This window comes from Apteryx mantelli, chromosome 3, assembly GCF_036417845.1.
Source record: "Apteryx mantelli isolate bAptMan1 chromosome 3, bAptMan1.hap1, whole genome shotgun sequence".
Lineage (NCBI taxonomy): Eukaryota > Metazoa > Chordata > Aves > Apterygiformes > Apterygidae > Apteryx > Apteryx mantelli.
In genome coordinates this window covers 106603522-106626987 of record NC_089980.1, presented here as the reverse complement: position 1 = coordinate 106626987, position 23466 = coordinate 106603522, and the positions used below count along the sequence as shown (strand labels likewise).

At 37.9% G+C, this 23466-nt stretch overlaps 2 long non-coding RNA genes across 2 annotated transcripts; both read left to right on the top strand.

Moving 5' to 3' along the window:
* The first annotated feature begins 7225 nt into the window (after positions 1–7225).
* Positions 7226–11341, top strand: LOC106492532 (uncharacterized). Its single transcript, XR_001294019.2, has 3 exons — positions 7226–7263; positions 8197–8250; positions 11287–11341. It is a non-coding gene; the product is annotated as an uncharacterized lncRNA (long non-coding RNA).
* Positions 11342–12901: 1560 nt separating this feature from the next.
* On the top strand, positions 12902–21760 carry LOC106492533 (uncharacterized). Its single transcript, XR_001294020.2, has 5 exons — positions 12902–12980; positions 14281–14316; positions 14421–14474; positions 14564–14617; positions 21718–21760. It is a non-coding gene; the product is annotated as an uncharacterized lncRNA (long non-coding RNA).
* The last annotated feature ends 1706 nt before the right edge of the window (positions 21761–23466 follow it).

Genomic DNA, 23466 nt, shown 5'->3' with positions numbered 1-23466 from the left:
TAGAAAGATAAGAAGGCAGAAGATATAAAGATCTGCTAGTGTTTATAAGAATTGTCCTTACACTTATATTATGGACTAATATAAATATTGTCTTAATTCTATAACATCCTGCAGCTACACACTTCATAGAAACAAATTAAAATTGCATGTGTCAGTATTCTGTGTGACAGCACTACCATACTCTCCTTTAAAATCTTACCACAGATTTTTCAAATCATTTCTTCAAATCATTGTAATGTCTGCCATTGTAAGGCATGGTGATTCAAAGATCTCCCAAGTTTTCTTAATTGGTGCCAAAGTGAGTAAAAAAAATGTGATCTGAATAGAAAATCATACTTCATTCAAAGACCAATTAAACATTATTGCAGGAATATTTGCTTAATACAAAGGTTACTGTGTGTTTCATGCTTTACGTCACACAGGTCAATCGTCATGGACATTTGACATCTCCTTTAGTGTTAAAATGCATAACTATAAAGAGCAGGTGAATTCAGGTCATTTTTCTTATATGACACCCAGATGAGTATTAAAATCCCCTTTTTGAATAAAGATTTTGGAGTTGAGTTCCTGTCAAACATATCTTTCAAGTTGCTTTTATCACTGAAATGATTTCCCTGATATATCTGATACTTAATCCTTTCCAAATCAGTGTATCGCCTTAGAACATGCATCGCTAATGCATTAGCTGTGTTAGAAATTAAGCATAGATTTGTATGCTGTCCTGGACAGGGACATTTTCCTACCTGGAGGTTTAGTTCCTGTGTTTGGTATGCCTTTCCATGTGTATGTGTTGAAGTTTTATATATTGTGTATTTGTACCTTCTGTTTTCTTCTAAGTTTCTTTTTCTCACCTAAACCAGCTTTCACTGCTACCAGTCCAGTTTTCTTTATAAATATCATATTTATTGTAACTCATTCCCTGCCTCTGGGCTATTAATCTTTTTTTCCCCCTACTTAGAGGGGATTATTAACCCTTTTAAGGTTAGGTCTACAACAAGAAATACAAACAGCGGTGATCTTCAGGAACTGACAAGCATCTGTCTCTAAGAATCACATTTCTGATAATTGTAAGGCTCTAAGCATACCTAAGGTGTCTTATATTTCCTAATTAATAATCTTCTGACAAAATGTAGACCAGCTGCTCTGTTTCTATAAATTAATCATTTCTACATCCTTTGCAGCTCACCGACTTTTTTCTTCCTTCAGCTGTCCACTTCGAAGATTTTAATGATTTTGTCGTTAGCAAGTAACTGTTCAACAGAGAAGTGTAAAGGTTTAGTTTCAGATGAGAGGAGATGGGTTACTGATTCAAGTAGCAGGTTTTAAGCAGGATTTTCCCAGATTTTCTGGAACCACATGTTCAGATCTCACTAGAGTCAACTTAAGCCTTCAATTGCTGCAGCATATGAATTAGGTTATGTACAGTTTATGAGGGAAATGGGAACCTCTCTAGATAAGAGAGGTTGTCTGCTTTGCTACAAAACTGTTATTTGTCAAGGCAGATGCATGCATCATTAAATTTCCTTTTTTTTTCCACACTATTTTGTAGTATGATGAGCGCTTATTTTGTTCACTGCACCCTGGAGGTACCAAAAAAATCTTTCATTTTCCATTATGTAATTTGCAGTGTGCTTCAAGATTAAAAACACTTGTAAGATGATATTTCAGTGATATTCTGAGGTTTTTGAGATTTCTTACACCACAGGAAATGGTCCTGTCATTTTCCAACATTTAATGCCTATGTTCAAGGATCTCACAACGTGTTTTTTAGATTTTTTTTTAAGTGTTTAAGCTGTGACCAGATCTTTATTGCTGTAGAGATGTTAATATCAGATTTCTCTGAGGATATTTGTAGGGCTTCTTTACACTGGTATTTCTAGGAATCATGACAAACACTGCTACCAAGAAAGGTAGGGGGTCAGTAAGAAGTGACCTGTAGACACATCATAATTTAGTAACGTCTCTTTTCTATTATTTCTTTGTTTCTTCACAACTTATTCTGTGCTTGAGCCTTTTGCAATTCTTCTGATTTCTCTATGGTATCAACGAGTTGTTGTGATTGCAGAATGTATTTATCTAATTTGTTGCAATGAAGCTTTCTTTGTATCAATCACTTTATCATGTGAAGAGGCTGGCGTGCAGCTCTTCAAAAATCTAATTTGCTTAACCCAGGTATATAGTAAAAGAAAACATTGTAAATATTAGTGCTGAATTTCAGTAGCAAATTATGGTGAATGTTCAGTCGAGAACAGTGCTCTTTATTGAAGGCTAGGGGAAGCTGTTGGAGATATGTAGTGGCATTGATCCTTAGTGGGGTGGGAGACGGTGCGGGAGCATATCTTCCCTCTCCCTTCTTCCTTTATCTCTGTTCCTGTTCAAGGCATGTGACTGTTTTCATATTCCTTCTTGTTATGTCCTTTGTTTTTTCACCACAAATGAGATGCTGTATGTGTGCTGGATACATTAATTTTGTTCTCTTTGTTATGCCACAAAACTGGTTCTATCCTGCACTCTAGGTTGCATTCTTTTGGTGACCGGTAAATGACAACTCATGATTTGTGTTTACACACTCCGGGGCCTGTGTAACCACCCTTTGCCTGTGCTTTCAAGGCCTCTGTTGTTATCTTCTACTTGCTTTCTTGGGGACCCTTGCTACACATTTTTTACTTATCGTTTTTACATACATGCATACATGGCCACTTCAGTCAAATCTGCTTAATCTAAAATGGTCTCCAACACATAAAAATATAAATTAAACCGCAACACAAAACAGAAACTACATCACAAACTGCTCAGGAAACTTTTCAAAATTATGAGCTGATTCTTGAATAATCAAATATTACTTTCCTAGCACTTTTTCTTTGGCATATTTTTCTTACATTTTTTTCATAAAGAGTGAATGACCTATAAAAAATAGTTACTTGGTCTAATACCTATGGATTATTTTTTCATATATACAAAGTAAATGCACAGCTCAACAGCATAAATCAGAATTTACAGTATACTCATCATATAGTTGCTGACATCTAGATTGTTCTCTATTAAGTGGTAGTCAGCTCTTACTCAGCAGTATCCAGGTTCCCTTCATTGAGTATCTGCTTCCATCTCTGGAGCCGATCTTGATAATTAGCGGTAGTAATTGTGTTACGGCCCCTAAAAATTGAAGAAGATCCTTCAAGATATTAACATTTATAAAATAATTAGGAATTTTATTCAGGTTATATTCAGTTATCAATTCCTTTAATATTAACCGAGTTTAAAGCCACTTTTATTCATCATGACATTTTCCCATTTTACAGATATGGAAACTGGAGCATGGCAAGGTGAATTGACTTGCATAATGTTCCCATTTAGGCCAGTGGCAGATGTCCTAGGACTCAGACTCCTTGGGTCCAGACTCAAGGTCATTTTCCAAGGCCATTGGCTGCTTGAACTAATTTTTGTTGTTTTTTTTTTCTATTGTTATTAAAAGAAAATGTTCTCCTTATGTAGTATTGCCCTGAGTCCGCATCTGCAAAGAGGAAACCTTTTACTTTATATTTTACTATGTGTTTACCTTGTACAGAAGAGTAAATAGATGCAGTGCAGTGGAATCTCAGCAAGCTGGCAACCTGAACCCCTCTGCCTTATTTCTGCTTTCTCTGAGGAGCCTGTTGATTATACTCATTCCATCTCTTTCTGTCTCACTGCTGTAGTAGAATTATTTTTGTTCTATTTTATGTTCTTTATGCTGCTGAAAACTAAAATGAAGTGCTCGTGCCTTTTTCATGTGAAAGAAATGAGGGGGTTGTTCTTTTCTAACATACTTGAGGAATGTGCTGTGATAATGAGCATAAGAATATGTTCTTTGCAATGAATTAAGAGGAAAAAAAATTGCAGATTCACATAGCAATATTCAATATATATTTTCCCGTATATGCTTTTATACATCTTCCACTAGTTTGAATGGAATATGAATGTGTAACAAATTGTCACTGCAATACATTACTTACATGTACTGCAGAGGAATTTAATACCACTTTCTAATAGTAAATTAGGACTTTTGATGTTACATGCTGGTAAATTACATGACATTGTTATGGTAACTGCATGGTAAATGTATGGAAGTATGTTCTGTTTTCTGATCTTTGTTACGCTATTTCTTCCCAGAGTGATACAAGACAACTAGGATTACTAGGCACTCCTGGACTTAAAGGCCAGAAGGGAGAAGTTGTAAGTATTTTGGATGAAATTTGGAGAAATTTCAAAGCACCTCCATAACCTGTCTCTGCCACCTTTGCGATAGTATCTTTTATCTGTTTTATCACAACGTTCTTTGAAGGAATAGCAGAGTTTAGACGTGATTGGCTCTTTGATCTGTGTAATCCAATATTCAACTGGTTGTGCCATGCTGCAGGTGCCGCATGCGAGCCTGTATTCTCTATCTATACTAGCCAGAAAGGGAGAGTGCAGGAAAAATTGTGTGTAGTTTCTGTAATGCTGACTGGGGAGAAGTCAAATGGGATGGGCTGCCAGTTAGGGGGAAAAGTCTCTGGAAAAGTTGAAGTTCAAAAAATATTTATAATACTAAATCATGAATGTTTAAAGTAGTTTCTCTGTACAATGGGACTTGTTATACCAAACATATTTATAGTCAGCCTATAAAAATTACATGGAGGTCAAATTCTGAATCCAGACCTTTTGACAGTGTATTGTTTATAGGCATCTGCCCTGTTTAAACAGTGGAAAGAATCTTTGACAATTGGATGACTTTTAAATTTGGGAGAAAAGAGGCAAGCCTTCCCAGATATGTGATAGGATTGCCAACATTTTTTATTGAGAAACCTGCAGGTCTGCTCTAGAAAACAGTCATTTAAATTAATTTGGAGATGTTTAAGTCTCAAATTTCCATTGCAATAAAAGTTAAGATTTTGTGCCCTACACAGAACAAAGTGCAGTTGAAGGAGAGGAGGAGTTTCTTTCCATTTGTTAGAATAAAAAAGGTTGTAAATATAATTTATTTTGTTAAAAGGGTCAAAAAGGACAAATGGGAATGACTGGTGCAAAAGGAGAAAAGGTAAAATAATTCATTTCTCTGCTTACATGTGGTGCTAGAAGATGGCTGAACGTACCAATTATGAGTCAAATCTTGGAAAATAAACTCAGGGTCAAGAAAAAAAATATGTGGATGCAGGAAAAGCTGTAGGGCTCTGAGTGTCCTTAGTAATTTACGGAAGCTCCATCTTGAGAGAGTATTTATGCATGTGTGTCACTTTTCCCTGTTCCAACAGCTCACACAAGTCCTTAACTTTAAATATGCTCAGATGTTTACTGGATACCAATTTAAAATTATGTTTGTATGAGTTTATGATCAGTGATTACCTGATGACTTAGGCATCACTCATATATCTTAAAATTTAAAGCATGATCTTCAATATCTGTATGAAAAAATAGTTTTCTTTGAAATATTAAAATTTATAAATAAACTCTGTTGGTTCATTATCTTTTACTTTCAACTTGATTTTTCCAGAAAGATAAAGGAGGGGTGGGAGGGGAGGGCACTAATGGGGAAGAGAAATAAATGTATTGCATTTTTCTGGAAATATGTGACATGCCCAGTTCTTCTTCTACTGAATAGCAGGCATTTTTGCTGTTCAGTAGTGTTAGACTTCCAACTGGTTTCTTTAGTCATATCCTTGCATATAAATAGTTTTCATACAAGAAGAAACTTTCTTTACTCTGTTAATATAAAGCACTTATATTTGAGAATTTGTCAGGTTTTTACATGCTTAAACTCATTGTCACTCTCTAGTTCAAGCATGGCAGAATTCTGTTTTCTCTGTGTATTCATAGTCTTCTAATTAAATTAACATTATCCCTTAAGTGAATTTTCATAATCCACATATTTGTATTTTTTTTAGATATAGAACCAGTTATTTCAAGGGTTGTTCACCAAAAACAGAGATATGTACTATTTATCATTTGAAATAACCCTATGAGTGTTAACATCTTCTGTATGTTTCCATAGGGAGAGCCTTCTGAAAAAGGGGACAAGGGAGATCCAGTAAGTATAGTTAAGTTTTGAATTGATGATGTGAATAATCTATGTTTGATCTGATTTTCATACAGTATTCATGCTGTGATCTTTTTCTTTGCATACTTTCATTAGGTTCAGTGATTATGTAGGATAATGTATTTATTGTCTCCTTCTTATATGTGCATCAAATTCACATAGGTTATAAATAAAAATCTGAGATGGGGCACAGTGTCCTGTTCTTCAGCATTTCTGTTGGGACAGATAGCTTGCCTCTTGTCCCTGAATTGAGTTTAGTCAGTTACTAATTTTTTTTTTCCTGATAGTTCTTTCTCACTTTCATTTATTTCACAGAATTTTATGTGGAATGAACTATACTATTTTAACTGTTCTATCAACTTTCACAATACAGCATTTAACATGAGGGTATAACAGTTCAAATATGCAACAGATATACAACCATCTCTTTGGGAAGCTCCAAAAAAAAAGTTCACAGGCAATTTTCTTATAGCCATTTTGTGTGTGCATATTTTTTCTTTATTTTGGGAGATATTTTCAGAACACACATTCTTTAAAAGTCTGTTTACTTGTGTTGCTTATTTTTAATTAACTATTGTCCTCTTTTGTGGCATATGACAGACGCTAGTAATGTTGTTTAATACACAAGTGAAGGTTGCTTAGATACTTGTGATAATCATGTTATAATATCCAAAATAAGACATACTGTAGTAATGTGTTGTTTTGGAGATGAATACTATGTCACCAATAGAGTAGTGATTTATTGGGGAAGAATAAACTTTAGACTGGAGAAGCTCTTAAGCAAATATGTTGTTTTCATGCGAATGTTCTGGGAAACACTAGGAAAAACCTGATAATAGAATTATTTTGAAAGAGGAATGCCTTTCAAAGTTTCCACAAGTCATCAGCATTTTTTAACATTTTTTTCAAAATTTGTTAAATTTGTGAGCTATATGATAATATTTTAAGGTAGTGAATTAAATTCTTAGTTGGTCTTACTTTAAGTTTCAACTTCTTATGGTCATATCTTCTATTTTCAGGGAAAAACTGGAGTGGAGGGATCAAAAGGAAATAAGGTATTTTTTGACTTGTACACACTGTATGCATAGCTGATGTGCATAGCTGGTAGTGGGAGACATGACAGTAAGTTTGGATTTTTTCTCAAATAATAACATTAGGGTGAAACAGGAGACCCTGGACCACCTGGTCTCACGGGAAATCCAGGATCAAAGGTATGTGAAAGGTATTTTTGTGGAATTAATATAACAATTACAGTCATCTTTGTTTATTGTAATACAAGAGGATCCTGAATACTATCAACTCTTTAGCTACTACTAAAGGGCAGAGACTGCAATAGTTTATGTCAATGTTTTGTGCAAATATCATAGCTATTTTACTTCTAGTTCATAAAGTTATTGTTAATTTCAGTATCAATAAGGAAAATATATGCAAAGCTCAAATTTTATTTGGTCACTTAAAAATATAAGCACCCATTTTGCAGTCACAAATGCACTGATAACTGAGTGTATCCACTTTATCCATCAGTGAGGCAAGCAGTAACCAGTGCAGGTATGTTAGCATTTCTTGTGTTTAATCCTTTGAGATTGCTAATGTTAAAATAGTCACTGCTTTGATTTGAAGAAAATGGTTTCTTCTTCTGAACTGAAGCACCATGTGTTCTTCAGGAGTTCAGATGATCTCTGGAATTCTATCAAATAAAGGTAGAAAAGGAAACTAAAAAAGTAACCTTCCACTTAAAGCTATTCATGTTCCATATGGAGGTGAATAGGTGCATTCATCAGGCATAAGTATGAGCAGCACTTCTGACTCCAGTAACTAACCTCAGCTTCAGCTGTTCCCTACAAATACTGCAAGGTAGTAGGATAGTACCTAAGTCTCTTAGATCATCAAAAAGAAGTCACAAACTGAGCAGATGCAGCCCCCTTTGTCTTCTCTTTCCCTTAGATAGTTCCTTTATATGGAGATTTATGGGACTAATCCTTAGACGATTAAGGAAGAATGACTGAGCGAAACTGTGTGTGTGTGTGTGTGTGTGTGTGTGTGTGTGTGTGTGTATGTATATATGTATATATTAGAATGCTTTACACTGAAATGCTACAAGTATAATGACTTTTGTCTCAGGTGTGTATTATATCATCTCACAGGGACTGCAAGGACCTCCAGGACCTGTTGGACCCAGGGGACTAGCAGGAGAAGTTGTATGTATTTTGTATTTTCACCAACCTGTAGAAGTGCAGGGTGTGAACAGTTAGCCAGTGAAGAAGTACCACAGAAATTATCATTGGTACTCTTTGTGAGTGGTACTACAGAAATCAGCCTTTGAAGCACAGTACTATGCTCTGCCTCAGGACAGAGTTCTGCAATATGCTTATGTGCTTTTTGTCCCTGTGTTACCATCTGCACAAGCAACTAAGGATGCTAATGCTAATTTTTCTGATTCACAGATAATTAACTCTACCAAAATCCCTCTTATCTCATAGGAGTAGGTGAAAACTGAAAGAATCTCTAGCAGTTTGAGTAATGTTGTTATACAGTGAACTGGAAAAGACAGTGTGTGTGGAAGAAGATGAGAAAGGGCAGGGAAAGTAAGAATATCCTAAGTATTTAAACACATGACCTTCCCTATTCTTTATGTCTGTAGTTTTGTATTATTCTGAATTGATATACTTCCCTTAAAAGGAGTAAAGATTAATAAGATGAACAGAATAAACAGTTAAGTTTATTATTTTAGCTTTTAGGTCAGATTTGTGAGTAAAACTCAGATTCAGAGCCAGACTCATGTCTTACACAATTTTCTTAAAACAGGAACATTAAGTTCGTTACCCAGAGTAGAATGCAGTAATCCATTTATTAGTTAGAAAGAAATTAATTGAAAACCTTTTTTTAATTACTGTTCAATAGATTAAATTGCCAAAATGCCTGTACAGAAAGTGTAATAAGCAATTATTCTTATGGTTGTCAGTTGGTGTTCCAGTTTAATTGTATAGTGGCTTACTGACAATTAGAAAGTACCATAAATCATTATATGGCTGTTATAGATGAAAAATAGCTTAAATTGTGAATGCTGACAGGCAGCAGATAATTGTGTGTATGTGGGTGAATGCCCCAAACTGAACTTTTGAACTCTCAAGCAGAAGCCTGCTACTTGCTAGCTGCAACTGGTAGGAGCTGGTTGTAAATTTTGATAGCACCTGGACTAAACAAAAGTGGCACATCCTGAATTCTCCAGCTGATAAAGAGATACGAGTCAGGACCACCACGCAGGAGGCTGATCACTTGTTGTGCTTCTGCACGTTGACTATTTAGACTGTAAGAACCAGGGGGTTGGGATTCCAGAAGGAAGAAGTGGTGCTGAAAAGGAAGAGAGTTCCCAAAAGAAAGAAGAGGTTTCAGAAGGAAGAAAGGGGCCTGGAAAAAAGGTGAAGATCTTGGCTGGAGGAAAGATCCTGAAAGTAAGGGAAGATCCTGGAGGTCAGGGAGACTCATGGAGATAAATCGTGGGGGACACCCAGGGACCGTGGCTGCTGTGAGAAGCTGCACAGCGCAAACCAGTACCACTTTCTGCCCAACCACCTTGGACCAGCAGTGATCTCCCTGCTGGGAAGGGAAGTTGAGACCTAATGACCATAACGCTTGCGGGGGAGTGAGTGAGTGAGAGTGTGAGCTAGCCAAGTAGGGTAAAAACTCCAGTCTCAATGGTTCTTAAATAAACCCTGATATCCAGATCCACTATGGGTTGTTATTTACTCTGTCTCTCCCGTGGCACAATGGTGTCAGAAGTGGGATGCTAACAGCTTATTGAACCCTGAGATCGTAGCCAATTAAGGGTGGCCCTCCAGGAGGAGTGCACATGTGTCTGTGCACTGTGTTACAGTACTGATAACCAGGGGCCTTACCAGAGGAGTGCTGTGTCGGTAACCCTTATCCCTGCGGGAGGAAAGCATACCAGTCTATGGGCAAGTCAGGCTCCACTGACCCACTGGGGACCTCACCGGAGAGTTAATGTACTTGTAACTGTTACGCTTTTGGGCACCAGGCATACAGGTCTGCCAGCTGGCTGGGGTCTGTGAAGCCGGTGGGGGTCTCACTGGGGATTTAGTGTGCCCATACCTGTTACACCTCTGGTGTGGTGGATGCACCATCTACCACTGGCCAGGGCCTGTCGAGCCAAGCATGGGCCTCATGGGGAAATTAGTGTGCCTGTGACCATTACACTTCTGGGCAACAGCCACGTGGATCTGCCTATGGTCAGGGTCTCTCGTGCCAGCAGGGGCCTGACTGGAGATCCAGTGCACCTGTACCCTTATGCTTTCAGGCAGCAATAACAAGGGCAAAGCCTCCATCAAGCCTGCACACTCTGGGGAACATCTTAAACTATTAGGCACCCTCATACTTAGCATGAAAGTTCCCTGAGCGCTTGACTTTTATCATTTACTAGGGAAGCCACTGGGATTCTTAACAAAATACTTTATACAATTGTTGTTTGAATAGCATTGAAGAGTTATGGGAAAAGTTTTCCATATTTGTTCCAATATAGTAAGAGAACATCAGCAATGAAGTTAACCTTCCGAATTACTTGAATAGTTTCTATTTAGATTTTATTTAAATTCTCTGCATTTATAACTCTTTGATGAAGAGGGGAAAAGAATATACTGGATTTAAAAGCAAAATGTGAAAGATGAAAAGGAGATTCAGACAAAAAAAGGATGGAATACAGTTATTTTGCTGAAATATTTCACTATATCCATTGAATATCTGAAACATTTTAAAGGAATTTGAGGAATTAAGTAATGTGCAGGAGTAGAAAGTTATTGATGCTTTTAAGAAAGAAGTTTGCATAATTAATGTAGGAAATCATGGAGTCCTTCACAGCAAAAAATGCATGTTAATAATTTGAAACTCATTTTTGTACTTGCTACCATCTTCCTTGAAAAATGTTTGATTTTCAAGACTTGGGATTGTTTTGAAATTAAATTTAAAAAAATCTTGAGACTGTGCCATTCTGCCCTGATAGGGCCTAGAAAATAATGTCAAGCAATAAGTTTTCATTTAAAGGAAAATGATACATATATTTGAATAAATTAGCATTCATTAACTTGAACTCTTTCAACATCTGGGCCAATATTAATGCATGGTAAATAATCCAGTGTGAGCTCATTTTCATCTGTAATTGTAGATAAATTTTAAGGGAGTACACTATAAAAATGCAAAATTATGTTTTTAATTAATTCAAGGGCTTACCAGGAGAGCATGGGGTACCAGGAAAGCCAGGAGTTAAAGGAGACAAGGTATGTTTTAACTGCTTTTAATTAAGCTTGGCATATTAGAGCATACTTGACTGCTCCTGAAGTAATCTTCCATCCTTTCATAGCATATCTGTCTGGTTGCTTTATGAATTGATTTAAAAACAAAAAAGCAACAATCCGCATCTCCTCCTCAGAGATGTTGCAGGCCAATTTGCCAACCCAATTGCTCTTTAGAATCATAATTTAAGAATCATAATGTCAAGAGAGGTTCAGCTTAGACTGAACTTAGTCTAAGTCAGACTTAGTCTATGCAGTGCAGAAATACCCGTTCAGGTCCTGAAAGCAGAATAGTCTTTTCAGCATATTGCCCTAGCCAGACTAACGTAAACCTCTGCTTCCAAGCCAGACTAATTAATCTTAGCAGAGCACTGATGCCGCTATACTGCCTCCAGATCTGAGCCACATCTTGGGATCTCTTTATGGCATTGCTTTGTGCTGTGTGGACATTGTCTTAGTTGGAATTCAGCTACATCAGCAGGAGTTTGAAAATGGCATGTGTATAATGGTATATGTTGTATCTAGAGAAGGGGAGAAAAGTTGATATACAGGCATCCTGTGAACTATGTGATTTGTTATGGTATTTATACATCTTGGGGTTCAAAGGAAATTAATATAATCCATTAATAGTTTGAAGAAGTGAGCTGATGAAAAGGCAGGAGACGAAAATAACTGTGGAATAATGTAAACAGGAATACAGTGAGGAGGGTCTTAAGAGGAGAAAAATAAAGTTTAGCTGAAGATGAAAGTCAGTAAAGCAAAGATCAAGATTTTAGCACTAGGGATAGAAAGCTGGAGAGAGAGATTTTGAAGCTGTTATTGTGGGATAATTGGCTGGATTTCGTGACAATACACACATTGGAGGACTCAGGAAAAAGAAATACAGATCAGATGCATGGCAAGCATTGCATTTTTTTTCTGTAAGGAAAAATTCTGACCTTCCAATTAGTAATTCAAATTTCTCTTGTAGGGGGACCCTGGGGGGATTATGGGACCTCCTGGACATCCAGGTCCAAAAGGTGAAGTGGGGCCTCCCGGGCCAAGTCTGCCTGGAGCACCAGTAAGTCCGTAATCTGAAAAGGCTTTTATGACTTGATTTCTTATAGAGAAAACAATTAAAGAATTCTCATTGTGCAATGAAAGAAATCAGAACAAATATTTTTTCAGATGTAATTTCAAAGTCAAACTATATGCCATACTGATATTTTAAGTGCGTTGAAAATACAGTTTGGAAATCTGTATTGTTGGTGCAATACACATAATCCTAGTTGCAGTGGTATTAACAAGGAAGGCATATGTAAATGTATCGTAGTTTATTTATAAAGGCTTGCTAATTTTGACAATAAAATTCAGCCAGTCTCTTTGGTTTCAAAATAGAATTGTTCTTTTGTTGTCTTTTTTTAGGGTCCCACTGGTATTGCTGGAAACCCAGGTCCACGGGGACCAAAGGTATAGAAAAATTATTATAATTCCTGTTTCTGAAAATATAGGATAATGGGTTAGTTTACATTATCAGAGCAGATGTAACTTAAAGGTATCCTTCTCAGGGAGAACGAGGACTACCTGGTGTGCAAGGAGCGCCTGGGGAGCTGGGGCCTCCTGGAGTAGGCGTGCAGGGATCACCAGTAAGTACACCAACACGCAGAATGTGGGCTTCTCACTGGGCATCACTGAGAAACCGCAGCAAGTAAATGAGGAATAATAAACAATCATGACCTGAACTCTCTTCTGACTACTGATTCCCAGCTCAGCATCTTTCCCCTTTATCCTGACCCACAAAGAACTGTAGTGCTCACTCACAAATGAATGTCTGGAGAACTGAAAGAGTCAAATGGCTACTTTACTTACAGGCTTAATGCTAATGGTGTTGAGACACCTTCAGACTAACTGTGTCTGTTTCTGAGCAACAATTGTTTGCAGTTGTCAGCAAAATCCATCCTGAGTATTGGTATAGTCTACACTGTAGATGATGACATTTTGAAACACATGCTGCTGCTGGAAAAGGCAAAAACGTGTTTTGCCTTCAGACGTGGAAGGCTTTGTGACTGCTCTAAACTTTTACATTTGTGATGACTGCTGATTGCAAGCTTAGGTGTACTGCTTATAAATGAGAATCTTACACTGTTGAGGTACCACACCAGGAAATAGCAAAGTCCTGATTGTGGACAACTTTCCTCATGCATCTCCATGCAGTTTAAATTCAAACATGAAACAAGTTGATGCAGTGTACTGAGAGCATTCAGACTAAATACCTGTTACACAGCAATAATAACTGTTCTACAGTTCCCTGGTGACCAGGAAACTGTTCAGTTTCCCAGGTCTCTGCCATTCTAGTGTCTTTAAATCCATCTCCAGTGTCTTCAGAGTGTTCAGTAAAATATAGATGGTAGATGGTACATGTTACTGTCATGAGTTCTGCTGTGGTGAACGGGGCAGAATCTCTTCAGTTCAGACCAATGCACTCAGCTGATACATTTCCATTTAGTGACAGGACTAACATGCAGAGAGAAAATGTTGTAGACAGGTGTCTTAATCTCAGCTAATAATCCTTAAAAATAATGTATTCCTTTAAAATATTTTCAAATATGAATTAAAAAAACAACCTGTTTATCTTTAAATCATCTACTTTTTTCACTCAAATTTTTCAATTTTTCTGGTGAATCTCCTAGCTAAATGGCATATTTGTTCACAGATCATTCTTTGGCATTACTTGCCATTAAAAATGGGCCTCAGCAAAATATTATATCTTGAACTCTCTTATTTTGGTGAAATTACATCTAGATTTGAAGTCAAACCTTAGAGCAAGTCTTTCTTACAATGTGAACTGAACCAGTGTCCCACATTCACTGTTTTTTGATCAAGTTCATCTGCCTTATCCCAAAAAGCATGACTACTGTACTATGATTATTTGGGGTTTTCTTGCAGGGTCCTATGGGTCCAACCGGATCAGCAGGTGTCCAGGTAGGATATAAGTATTTTGGTTAACATAAAAAAGCTTAAGTTTTAAGTAGTTTACAATAGAAGAAAAAGTTCCTTAAATCCTAAATAACTTTTCCTGATCTTAGGGCCCTAGAGGACCCCCTGGATTGCCAGGAACTCCAGGTACCCCAGGTATTAATGTAAGTAACAGTTCTGTAGATATACCATAAAAAGTATCGTAACCCTTGTCAGTGATATAAGGCCACTGAATTGAATTTTAAATTTCTAGGGCACTCCAGGACGAGATGGAAAGCCAGGACTGCCAGGCCCTCCAGGTGATCCTGTATGTATACATAAGAAGCTTTCATATTTGCTTTGGTACTAATATTTTAAATTTAAGAGACAAGATAGGTAGCACGTCTAGGAAGTCTGAATGATTAAGTTAATTAAATTATTCAATTATTGCATCCTTTGTTTTGTTCTTTTTACTAGATTATATTGTAGTATAAATTAAGCTTATGTCAACTTTTATATGATAAATTCCATGTTTTAAGGTGATGCAATCTGTATACTAGAGTTTCCTCCTGCTTTAACTTGGTATAGTGTGTCTCAGTCTCAGGAATTGTTCTATATAATACAAATTTTCAGGAGCTTAATTTGATTCTTCCTGTGTTACAAGATTGAAAAAGAAAGTTTTGGGATTCTGAAACTAGCTTTGCTCTGCTATATTAGGAAGATGTTAATTTTTAATGAAATTCTGAAAATAATTAGTCTGTAACGTGATTAATTCCTGTTAACACTAATGAAAAAAATTAAGTGGCGATGTTTAAAAAAAACCACACTAACTGAGTTCTGATCCTTCAACACATTTTTGGAATTGTTATCTCCTCTTGGGTATTATAGCAATGTTTTTATATTTAACAGTGCTATGGCTTTACAGATTTTATAAAGTTCAACATTGCAAGAGCCATAAAGTCTACACATGCTTCAGGCCAAATTGTGCCTTTAGAGATACTTAAGTGCTTTACATGGGAGTCAGGAGAGTCCTGTGTGCATATCTGAAAAATTTCCCTAAAGGCAAGGCTCCAGTCATTATTCCTGCTCCTGTCTCAAATCCGCTGATGCCAAGAGTTCCCACAACTGCTTCAGAAGTTTCAGAAAGTAACTTTTTGTTTAGAAACCAATGCTTGCAGATGCTTTTATGACAGCAAATGAAGCTTTCTGAATTCCCTGAGCAGCTATTGGAAAGTATCCCATCAGCAAAATAAAAATCTGTAGACAATTGGAAGAAACAAGTCAAAACCAGAGCTTAAAAGTAAATATTGTTAAACTCGCTTGTGTTCTTATTAGTTTGATAGGATTTGGTCTTTTCTAAGAGATTTTACCCAAAGGCATTGTTTTAGAAAAGCAGTGAGATACAATGATAGTACTCTACGTGCAAAAAGTAGTGTTTATTTAAGACATATCATAACAAAGGAGAATAAAAATTACATAAGCTAACATTTGCATTGTATTATGTCCTTTAACAAAATCTCTGTTCCTTGCTAAGGCATGACTTTGGCCTTTTCACTGAGGAGTGAGTAGTGTATCTCAGAGGTCTCTGTCTGTTCCTCACTTAAACTAATGCTTCTTCACATACTTCATCACAGTACGTGTGCCTCAGACACGGAGACATGCTTCATGTCTCATGAGTGAGGTACATCTCAAAGTTTCAGTGATGCAAATCTAAGGCAGTGGTTCCTAAACCTGCAGACTGCTGATAGCCTGTGAAGCAATCGGAAATGCTCCAAAGCCACTGCAGGAATATATTAAGCGGTAAAATATGTATTTCAAGTATACAATATGCTTTCATTTAAACATTTGATAGTACAGGTGCGCAATAGTCCAGAAGTAAGTCTGAGGGCTCACAATAAGGAGTTTATCCAATAAATTAGAGAACAAAGAGTTAAGGAGCACTACAAAACATCCAAAAGAGATTACATTAAATGTTCAGTACAGCTTTACTAAGCTGGAGACTAAGGAAGTATTGGCTATGTGTTAAAGGCCTCTTCTGCAGGGCATGATCTTTGGCCACTGGGCAGTGGTACAGAGCGGTTCTAGCTCTTCCATCACCCACACTGCATAGCGCTTGATCTGATATCTCCTCTGGGTACTACATGGTACCTCTTTGATCATAGCGTGTAATTATGAATTGTTTTGAAATTACTTTCAATTCAAAGTGCCCCAAAACCGGTGAAGGCTTAATGCTGTAAGTGTTATTATAGGGTGGTGGTGTATTTTGCATGCTATGGAGCATGACAGGAGACAGAATGGGAGTCTTTGAGGGAATATAGTATTGATAATAGCACTGAGAGGCTATGTAGGAGGAAATATAGTATTGATAATAGCACTGGGAGACTCCACAGTGCACAGCAAAATACACCTAGTACAGTTTCATCCATACTGTATGTAGGGAGTAGTCCCTGGATAAACCAGCACCAGAATCACACCAGGATTTCATCTCAGAGGGAATAGTCAGCTTTCTCCAAAGGGGAGCCTAAGAACAAACTAGCATATATGTGTTGCTGATTATCAGGGATCAGGATGATGAAATAAGTTATTTTACAGTGTTGGCACACCCATTGGTTCCTGCATTAGCATCAGTCAATGCAGCAAGAGTTCTCATGTTGTATAATTTAGTCCTGACTATATTACTGGACCATTTCCTCCATTTAAATCACAGCTGCAGCAATGCTTGAGCATAGAGCAAACTTTCCTAATGCATTAAGAGACACTATGACAGTATCAGCAGCTCCTCAAAGACCTAAAATCAATAAGTAAAAGCAGGTCTATCACTAACACTGATTATAAAGATAGAACTCAGGTATGTAATCATAGATTCAGAAAGATTCAGATATAAAATGAGCTTCAATTAGAGATGGATATAAAAACAAGAAAAGGGCCCTGTGAACACAAGTAATTGAAAGACATGTAAAATATAGGTCTATTATTTAATAATGAGTGAGATCAGATTACAGATTGTGCAGAGAAACCTGAAGAATTCAGTAGGTTTTCATTGTCCACAGAAAAAAATTGCTTTCAGAAAATGCATAAAATTAATTTTAACTAATTTAATAGAAAAAATGGGTTAAAGAGTTTTAGATACAACATGAAAATCTGGTGGAATTCACCTACAGAATTAACCAAAGCAGTTTCTGTATTATTAGCAGTTACTTTTGAGTGCTTTGAGAACAGTGAAGCTTTTGAGGAATGGTGAAGTACTAACAGAAAACATATCTTCATAAAAGGTGAACAGAAGAGGAACTAGATTATAACAGGCCAGCTGAAAGTAACTTTAATTGCTAGAAAGATTTGAAAGAATTTTTTTTTAATTGACTTATAAATACCAATGATATGGATGATAGTATGGAGAGACAAATAATGCTAGCATCATTTGTTAAGAAATGATCATGAAATGAATCAGATTTCCATCTTTGGCAGGTTAACTCTCTTGGGAGATACAAGGAAGCAGTGATGTTACGCATCTCGGCTTTAATAAAACTTTGACATTGTCCTCTTAATGTTTTCCTAAACAAGCTAAAAATGCTGTAGAAGTAATTGCTAATAGTGTTTATCAAAAATATGGATATGAGTGACTAGCAGCAGATTACTGTCAGACTCAGAGAGAGAGGTCTCTGCCATGCCTAGTTCTTTTTAATGTTTTAATTTGATTAGGTTAATGAAATAAATATAAAATCTGTAACTGGGCTGGGTAGGACTGCAAGCTTTTTGAAGATATAATCAAATTTTAAAATTCGGAGACAGTCTGACATCAGTAACACGAAATTCAAGACAGATGAGCATAAAGTGTTTAACAGGAAGAACAAAATGCATAAATAGAATAGGTGCTGGAAGGCACAGTGCACTGTAGACTAAATGTGAGGAAAAAGCCTGATGTCACTGCGAAACAGGCAGATCTCGTGATAAAACTTATTAATAGCAGAATTACTGTCTCCTGCTCTCTTGAAATACTCTTCTCTTTGGAGGCAATGTTTTGAAAGGAAGATGTAGCAAATAGGAGAGAGTCCAGAAAATTAAAGCTAAAATTAAGGCCAGGTTAGCGTTATCGATGTGAGGTTATATCGCACACCTATTCCGAGTTCAGTGTTTGCAGCAGGGACTCTACAGCACGTGGGCAGTAAGACTGGACCTGCCGTATGTGCGGAGCAGACTGTGGCACCAAGCAGTGGGCCTGCTCTCATACCTTGCGTGCCCTGGCTGCTGCATATCAGGTCCCTTTCTAGCTGGGGGCCCGGGGGCCTGTGTCTTAATGTGATACTGCAGCTTAAACAAGAGCATTAGGAAACAGCAGTGACTGAAGGAATTAGGCTTTGTAGTCTAGCAAAAAAGGGCAAGAGGGGACATGATAATAGTCTGACCTATTTGTAAAATGTTGTTACAAGGAGGAGGATAAAAAATCAGGCCATGTAAGGATGCGTTTTTTATTTTTAAGGCTTATTGGAGGTTTGGAATTAAATCTGGCTAGAGATGTCAAGGACAGCAAGAAGGGCTTCTTCAAATACATCAGCAGTAAGAGGAAGACTAGGGAAAATGTGGGCCCTTTGCTGAATGGGGTGGGTGCCCTGGTGACGAAGGATGCAGAGAAGGCAGAGTTACTGAATGCCTTCTTTGCTTCAGTCTTTACTGCTCAGGCCAGCCCTCAGGAACCCCAGACCCTGGAGGCAAGAGAGAAAGTCTGGAGAGAGGAAGACTTTCCCTTGGTGGAGGAGGAGTGGGTTAGAGATCATTTAAGCAAACTTGACACCCACAAATCCATGGGCCCTGATGGGATGCACCCACGAGTGCTGAGGGAGCTGGCGGACATTATTGCTAAGCCACTCTCCATCATCTTTGAAAGGTCATGGAGGACAGGAGAGGTGCCCGAGGACTGGAAGAAAGCCAATGTCACCCCAGTCTTCCAAAAGGGCAAGAAGGAGGACCCAGGGAACTACAGGCCAGTCAGCCTCACCTCCATCCCTGGAAAGGTGATGGAGCAGCTCATCCTGGAAGCCATCTCCACGCATGTGGAGGAAAAGAAGGTGATCAGGAGTAGTCAGCATGGCTTCACCAAGGGGAAATCATGCCTAACCAATCTGATAGCCTTCTATGATGGAATGACTGGCTGGGTAGATGAGGGGAGAGCAGTGGATGTTGTCTACCTTGACTTCAGCAAGGCTTTTGACACTGTCTCCCATAGCATCCTCATAGACAAGCTCAGGAAGTGTGGGTTAGATGAGTGGACAGTGAGGTGGATTGAGAACTGGCTGAATGGCAGAGCTCAGAGAGTTGTGATCAGTGGCACAGAGTCTAGTTGGAGGCCTGTAGCTAGCGGTGTCCCCCAGGGGTCAGTACTGGGTCCAGTCTTGTTCAACTTCTTCATCAGTGACCTGGATGAAGGGACAGAGTGCACCCTCAGCAGGTTTGCTGATGATACAAAACTGGGAGCAGTGGCTGATACCCCAGAGGTCTGTGCTGCCATTCAGAGAGACCTGGACAGGCTGGAGAGGTGGGCAGAGAGGAACCTCCTGAAGTTCAACAAAGGCAAGTGCAGGGTCCTGCACCTGGGGAGGAACAACCCCAGGCACCAGTATAGGTTGGGGGTTGACCTGCTGGAAAGCAGCTCTGCGGAGAAGGACCTGGGAGTGCTGGTGGACACCAAGTTAAGCATGAGGCAGCAATGTGCCCTTGTGGCCAAGAAGGCCAATGGTCTCCTGGGGTGCATCAGGAAGAGTGTTGCCAGCAGGTGGAGGGAGGTGATTCTCCCCCTCTACTCAGCCCTGGTGAGGCCCCATCTGGAGTACTGCGTCCAGTTCTGGGCTCCCCAGTACAAGAGGGATGTGGCACTACTGGAGCAAGTCCAGCGAAGGGCTACAAAGATGATGAGGGGACTGGAGCATCTCTCTTATGAGGAAAGGCTGAGAGAGCTTGGCCTGTTTAGCTTGGAGAAGAAAAGGCTGAGAGGAGATCTTATCAACGTGTACAAGTATCTGAAGGGACGGTGTCGAGAGGATGGGACCAGACTCTTTTCAGTGGTGCCCAGCAACAGGACGCGAGGCAATGGGCACAAACTGAAACACAGACACTTCCATCTTAACATGAGGAAAAACTTTTTCACTGTGAGGGTGACAGAGCACTGGAACAAGTTGCCCAGAGAGGTGGTGGAGTCTCCTTCTCTGGAGATATTCAAAACGCGCCTGGATGCAATCCTGTGCAATGTGCTCTAGGTGACCCTGCTTGAGCAGGGGGGTTGGACTAGATGATCTCCAGAGGTCCCTTCCAACCTCAGTGATTCTGTGAGTTTTTTAAGAGCAGGTTACATGGTCTGTATTCAGTTTACCTTTGTGCAGGGGATTGACTTCACAGCTTATAGATGTATGTTTTTAAATTGTGTTATGTGGCAATATCCTACTTTTGAAAGCTTCTCAGCATGCTTTTCAAAGGTGGTGGAGCTACATTGTAAATGGTGTATTCCTGTAAATATGTTCAGCAGTGGTTCTGTTGATCTGGTATTTGACATTCATTGCTACCAACAGGCAGATTTTCTAATATGCTAAAAAAATGCTTAAATTTTATTTTTCTTTTTAAAGATGGAAATGGTTGAAACAGATTGAACAAAAAAAATTTTTTGAATGCATCCAGTTACACACAGGACTGGATCTTTGTTTTAGCAATTGCAAGACTAATTTCTTGATTTAAAGAAATGAGCATTGGTAATTGAAGAGTCTGTTCGTGAATGAAGCTGATGATACCAGTTCAGTCAGTTTTTACAAGCAATCTTTAAACATAAGATTAACAACAACTCTTGGGAATCTGAGGATGCAGCTATATTGCAGTATAGTGTAAAGCTATCGATTAAGCTTTAATTGGGGTAGCTTTGTCACTGGTAGCAATTTAGCTGTGGCTCTGTGGCACCAAAGAGTTTTGCACTAACTCTTAATGTTTAAAAGCAGGACAAAATACTATGTTTGGCACTTGTGTTGCTGTAGCTGGATTTTTTCCAGTGTCTGAGCTAGCTTGTTAAAGTTATTTTTGGTATCTCTGCACCTCATGCTACAGTTCACAATATAGTCAAAGCCTTGGAGAAAAAAGGAGAGCGCTGAAGATAATCAGACAGTGAGAATTGTATCTGAGAATTTCCAACAATGATGAGGTGTTATTGGCTTACTACAAAAGCCACAATACCTTAATATTAAAAAATGATTAACAGTGGAATTTCACATTTAAAACTGTGTTTGAATCCTTGATTTTTCTTTAGAATTTTCATAGTAAAATAGCTTCAGCCAAAGTATATGTAATCAAACTATGTGTGTAACAATACAAACTTTTGAGTACCTATCAGAATCAATGTTGTATAAAATATTATTCATGTAAAATATTAACTGTAGTTGCCTTTTTTAATTTCAGATTGCACTGCCACTTGTGGGAGACATGAGTACTATACTGAAGGTAGAACTTTTCTGTGGTTAAATATCTGTTTGTCATGAGCTTGCTTTTTAAACCAAAATGTGCACTTGCGAGTTTCCATAGGTTAGGTTATGTCCTATTTGGCCTATCCTAAAATCATTTTGAGATTTTTGTTAATTTTCATTTTGTTTTTAAAAAGTATTGAAGAAGAGTGTTTGATAAGAATTTTGCAAAATAACGTTTGAATGTTTTGTGAGTTAGTTGCCAGCACATACCTGTTCAGTGCATCTAGTCCACATATGAATTGCTACAACCATTCTCTGCTTTGTGCTCTAGCATTTGATATTGGGAGTATACCAAAGGGCAAAAATAATCCAGAAGCTCTATGACATTACCTTGAAAAATAATAACATTCAATGTGATCTGCCGTATTCCAAAGAGAATTTTTATATGAAAAGCATAAGGAGAGAGACTGCTCTCTTGTCTTTCTTTAATACATATACTTACGGCTTATTGACTTAGTCATTCCCAAATTCTATTTCTTTTAGTTCTTTCACACGGGTTTTCCCTCATTCTTTCTGACTGCAACTCTATCTTCTTTCTCCTGTGCATGCCCTTATTCTCCTGTGTCATCTCTCTGTCTTATTGATTCTTCATGCTTCATGCTCCATATCTCTCTGTTTTGTGGTTAGTACTTTTATAAGATTAGAATTGAGCCAGAAAATGCTTCTCCCAACAAAGCAGGAATCATTTAATTTAAGATAACTGCAGTTTCGAAGCTGGTGAGAGTAACAAGTAGCCTTCATCTCTACCTCATCCATAAAAAGAGGATGGTGTGCTTTAGTCTAAACACAGATAGTTGGGACTATCCAAAATAAAGGCATTTAGGAGGCCTCTCAAGAGTGGAACTGGCTGGGGTGAAAAGCTTATGTTAGTATGGGTTAAGTATGGGAAGAGCATGTGAGAGATGGGGAGAGAGACAAGGAAGGAAATCTGAATATTTTATATAGAAGTGAGAAAAGCCTGAAAAGAAGGCTTTGGGTAAAACACTAATGGAAGCTGTGAATGAGGAGATTTTGTTCATGTGAACAAGCTTCTGTACATTTGTGTGCCCTTTACTGACATTTTCACTGGTGTTTCCTTCTGACTTGAATAATCTTCAAAACTTGAACTTTTCCTAGGTCAAAAGGGAGAATGTGGCTGCTTTGAAGTTGTACAAATGAAAGTAGAACAACTCATTTTCACATTTTGAAAATGCTGTGCTATCTCTTTTTAAAAGAAATAGTGTCACTATCTCATAAAACAGATTAAGACTGGGAGGATAAAGATAAGCAGTAATAAGCAGTAATAAGAAATTAATTATATGTTCTCTTGCTATAAACTTGACTTCCTTTTACTGCAACTCCATAGTCTCAGAGAGTTATGAAAATAATTTAGCCCAAATCCTACATTTGGACATATTTCTAGCAAGACTATATAGTCAGACTTGCATCTGCTTCACTTTATTTCCAAATTTGTTTTAATGGCGTGCACCATACTTTTACTTTTCTACTTACTTCTTACAAATTTTCATAGAAAATGTAGCATTATTTTAATTATTGAAACTCAACATGTTTTATTCTCATAATTTATTTAATATTGCTTTGTTAATTAGCAAAAATTTATGTATTTCTAATGGAACATTTGTAAAAATGGTAAGGTCAGTGTTTCTGTAGCAGTAAGTATGAAAATGGAGAGGGAGGCTCATCT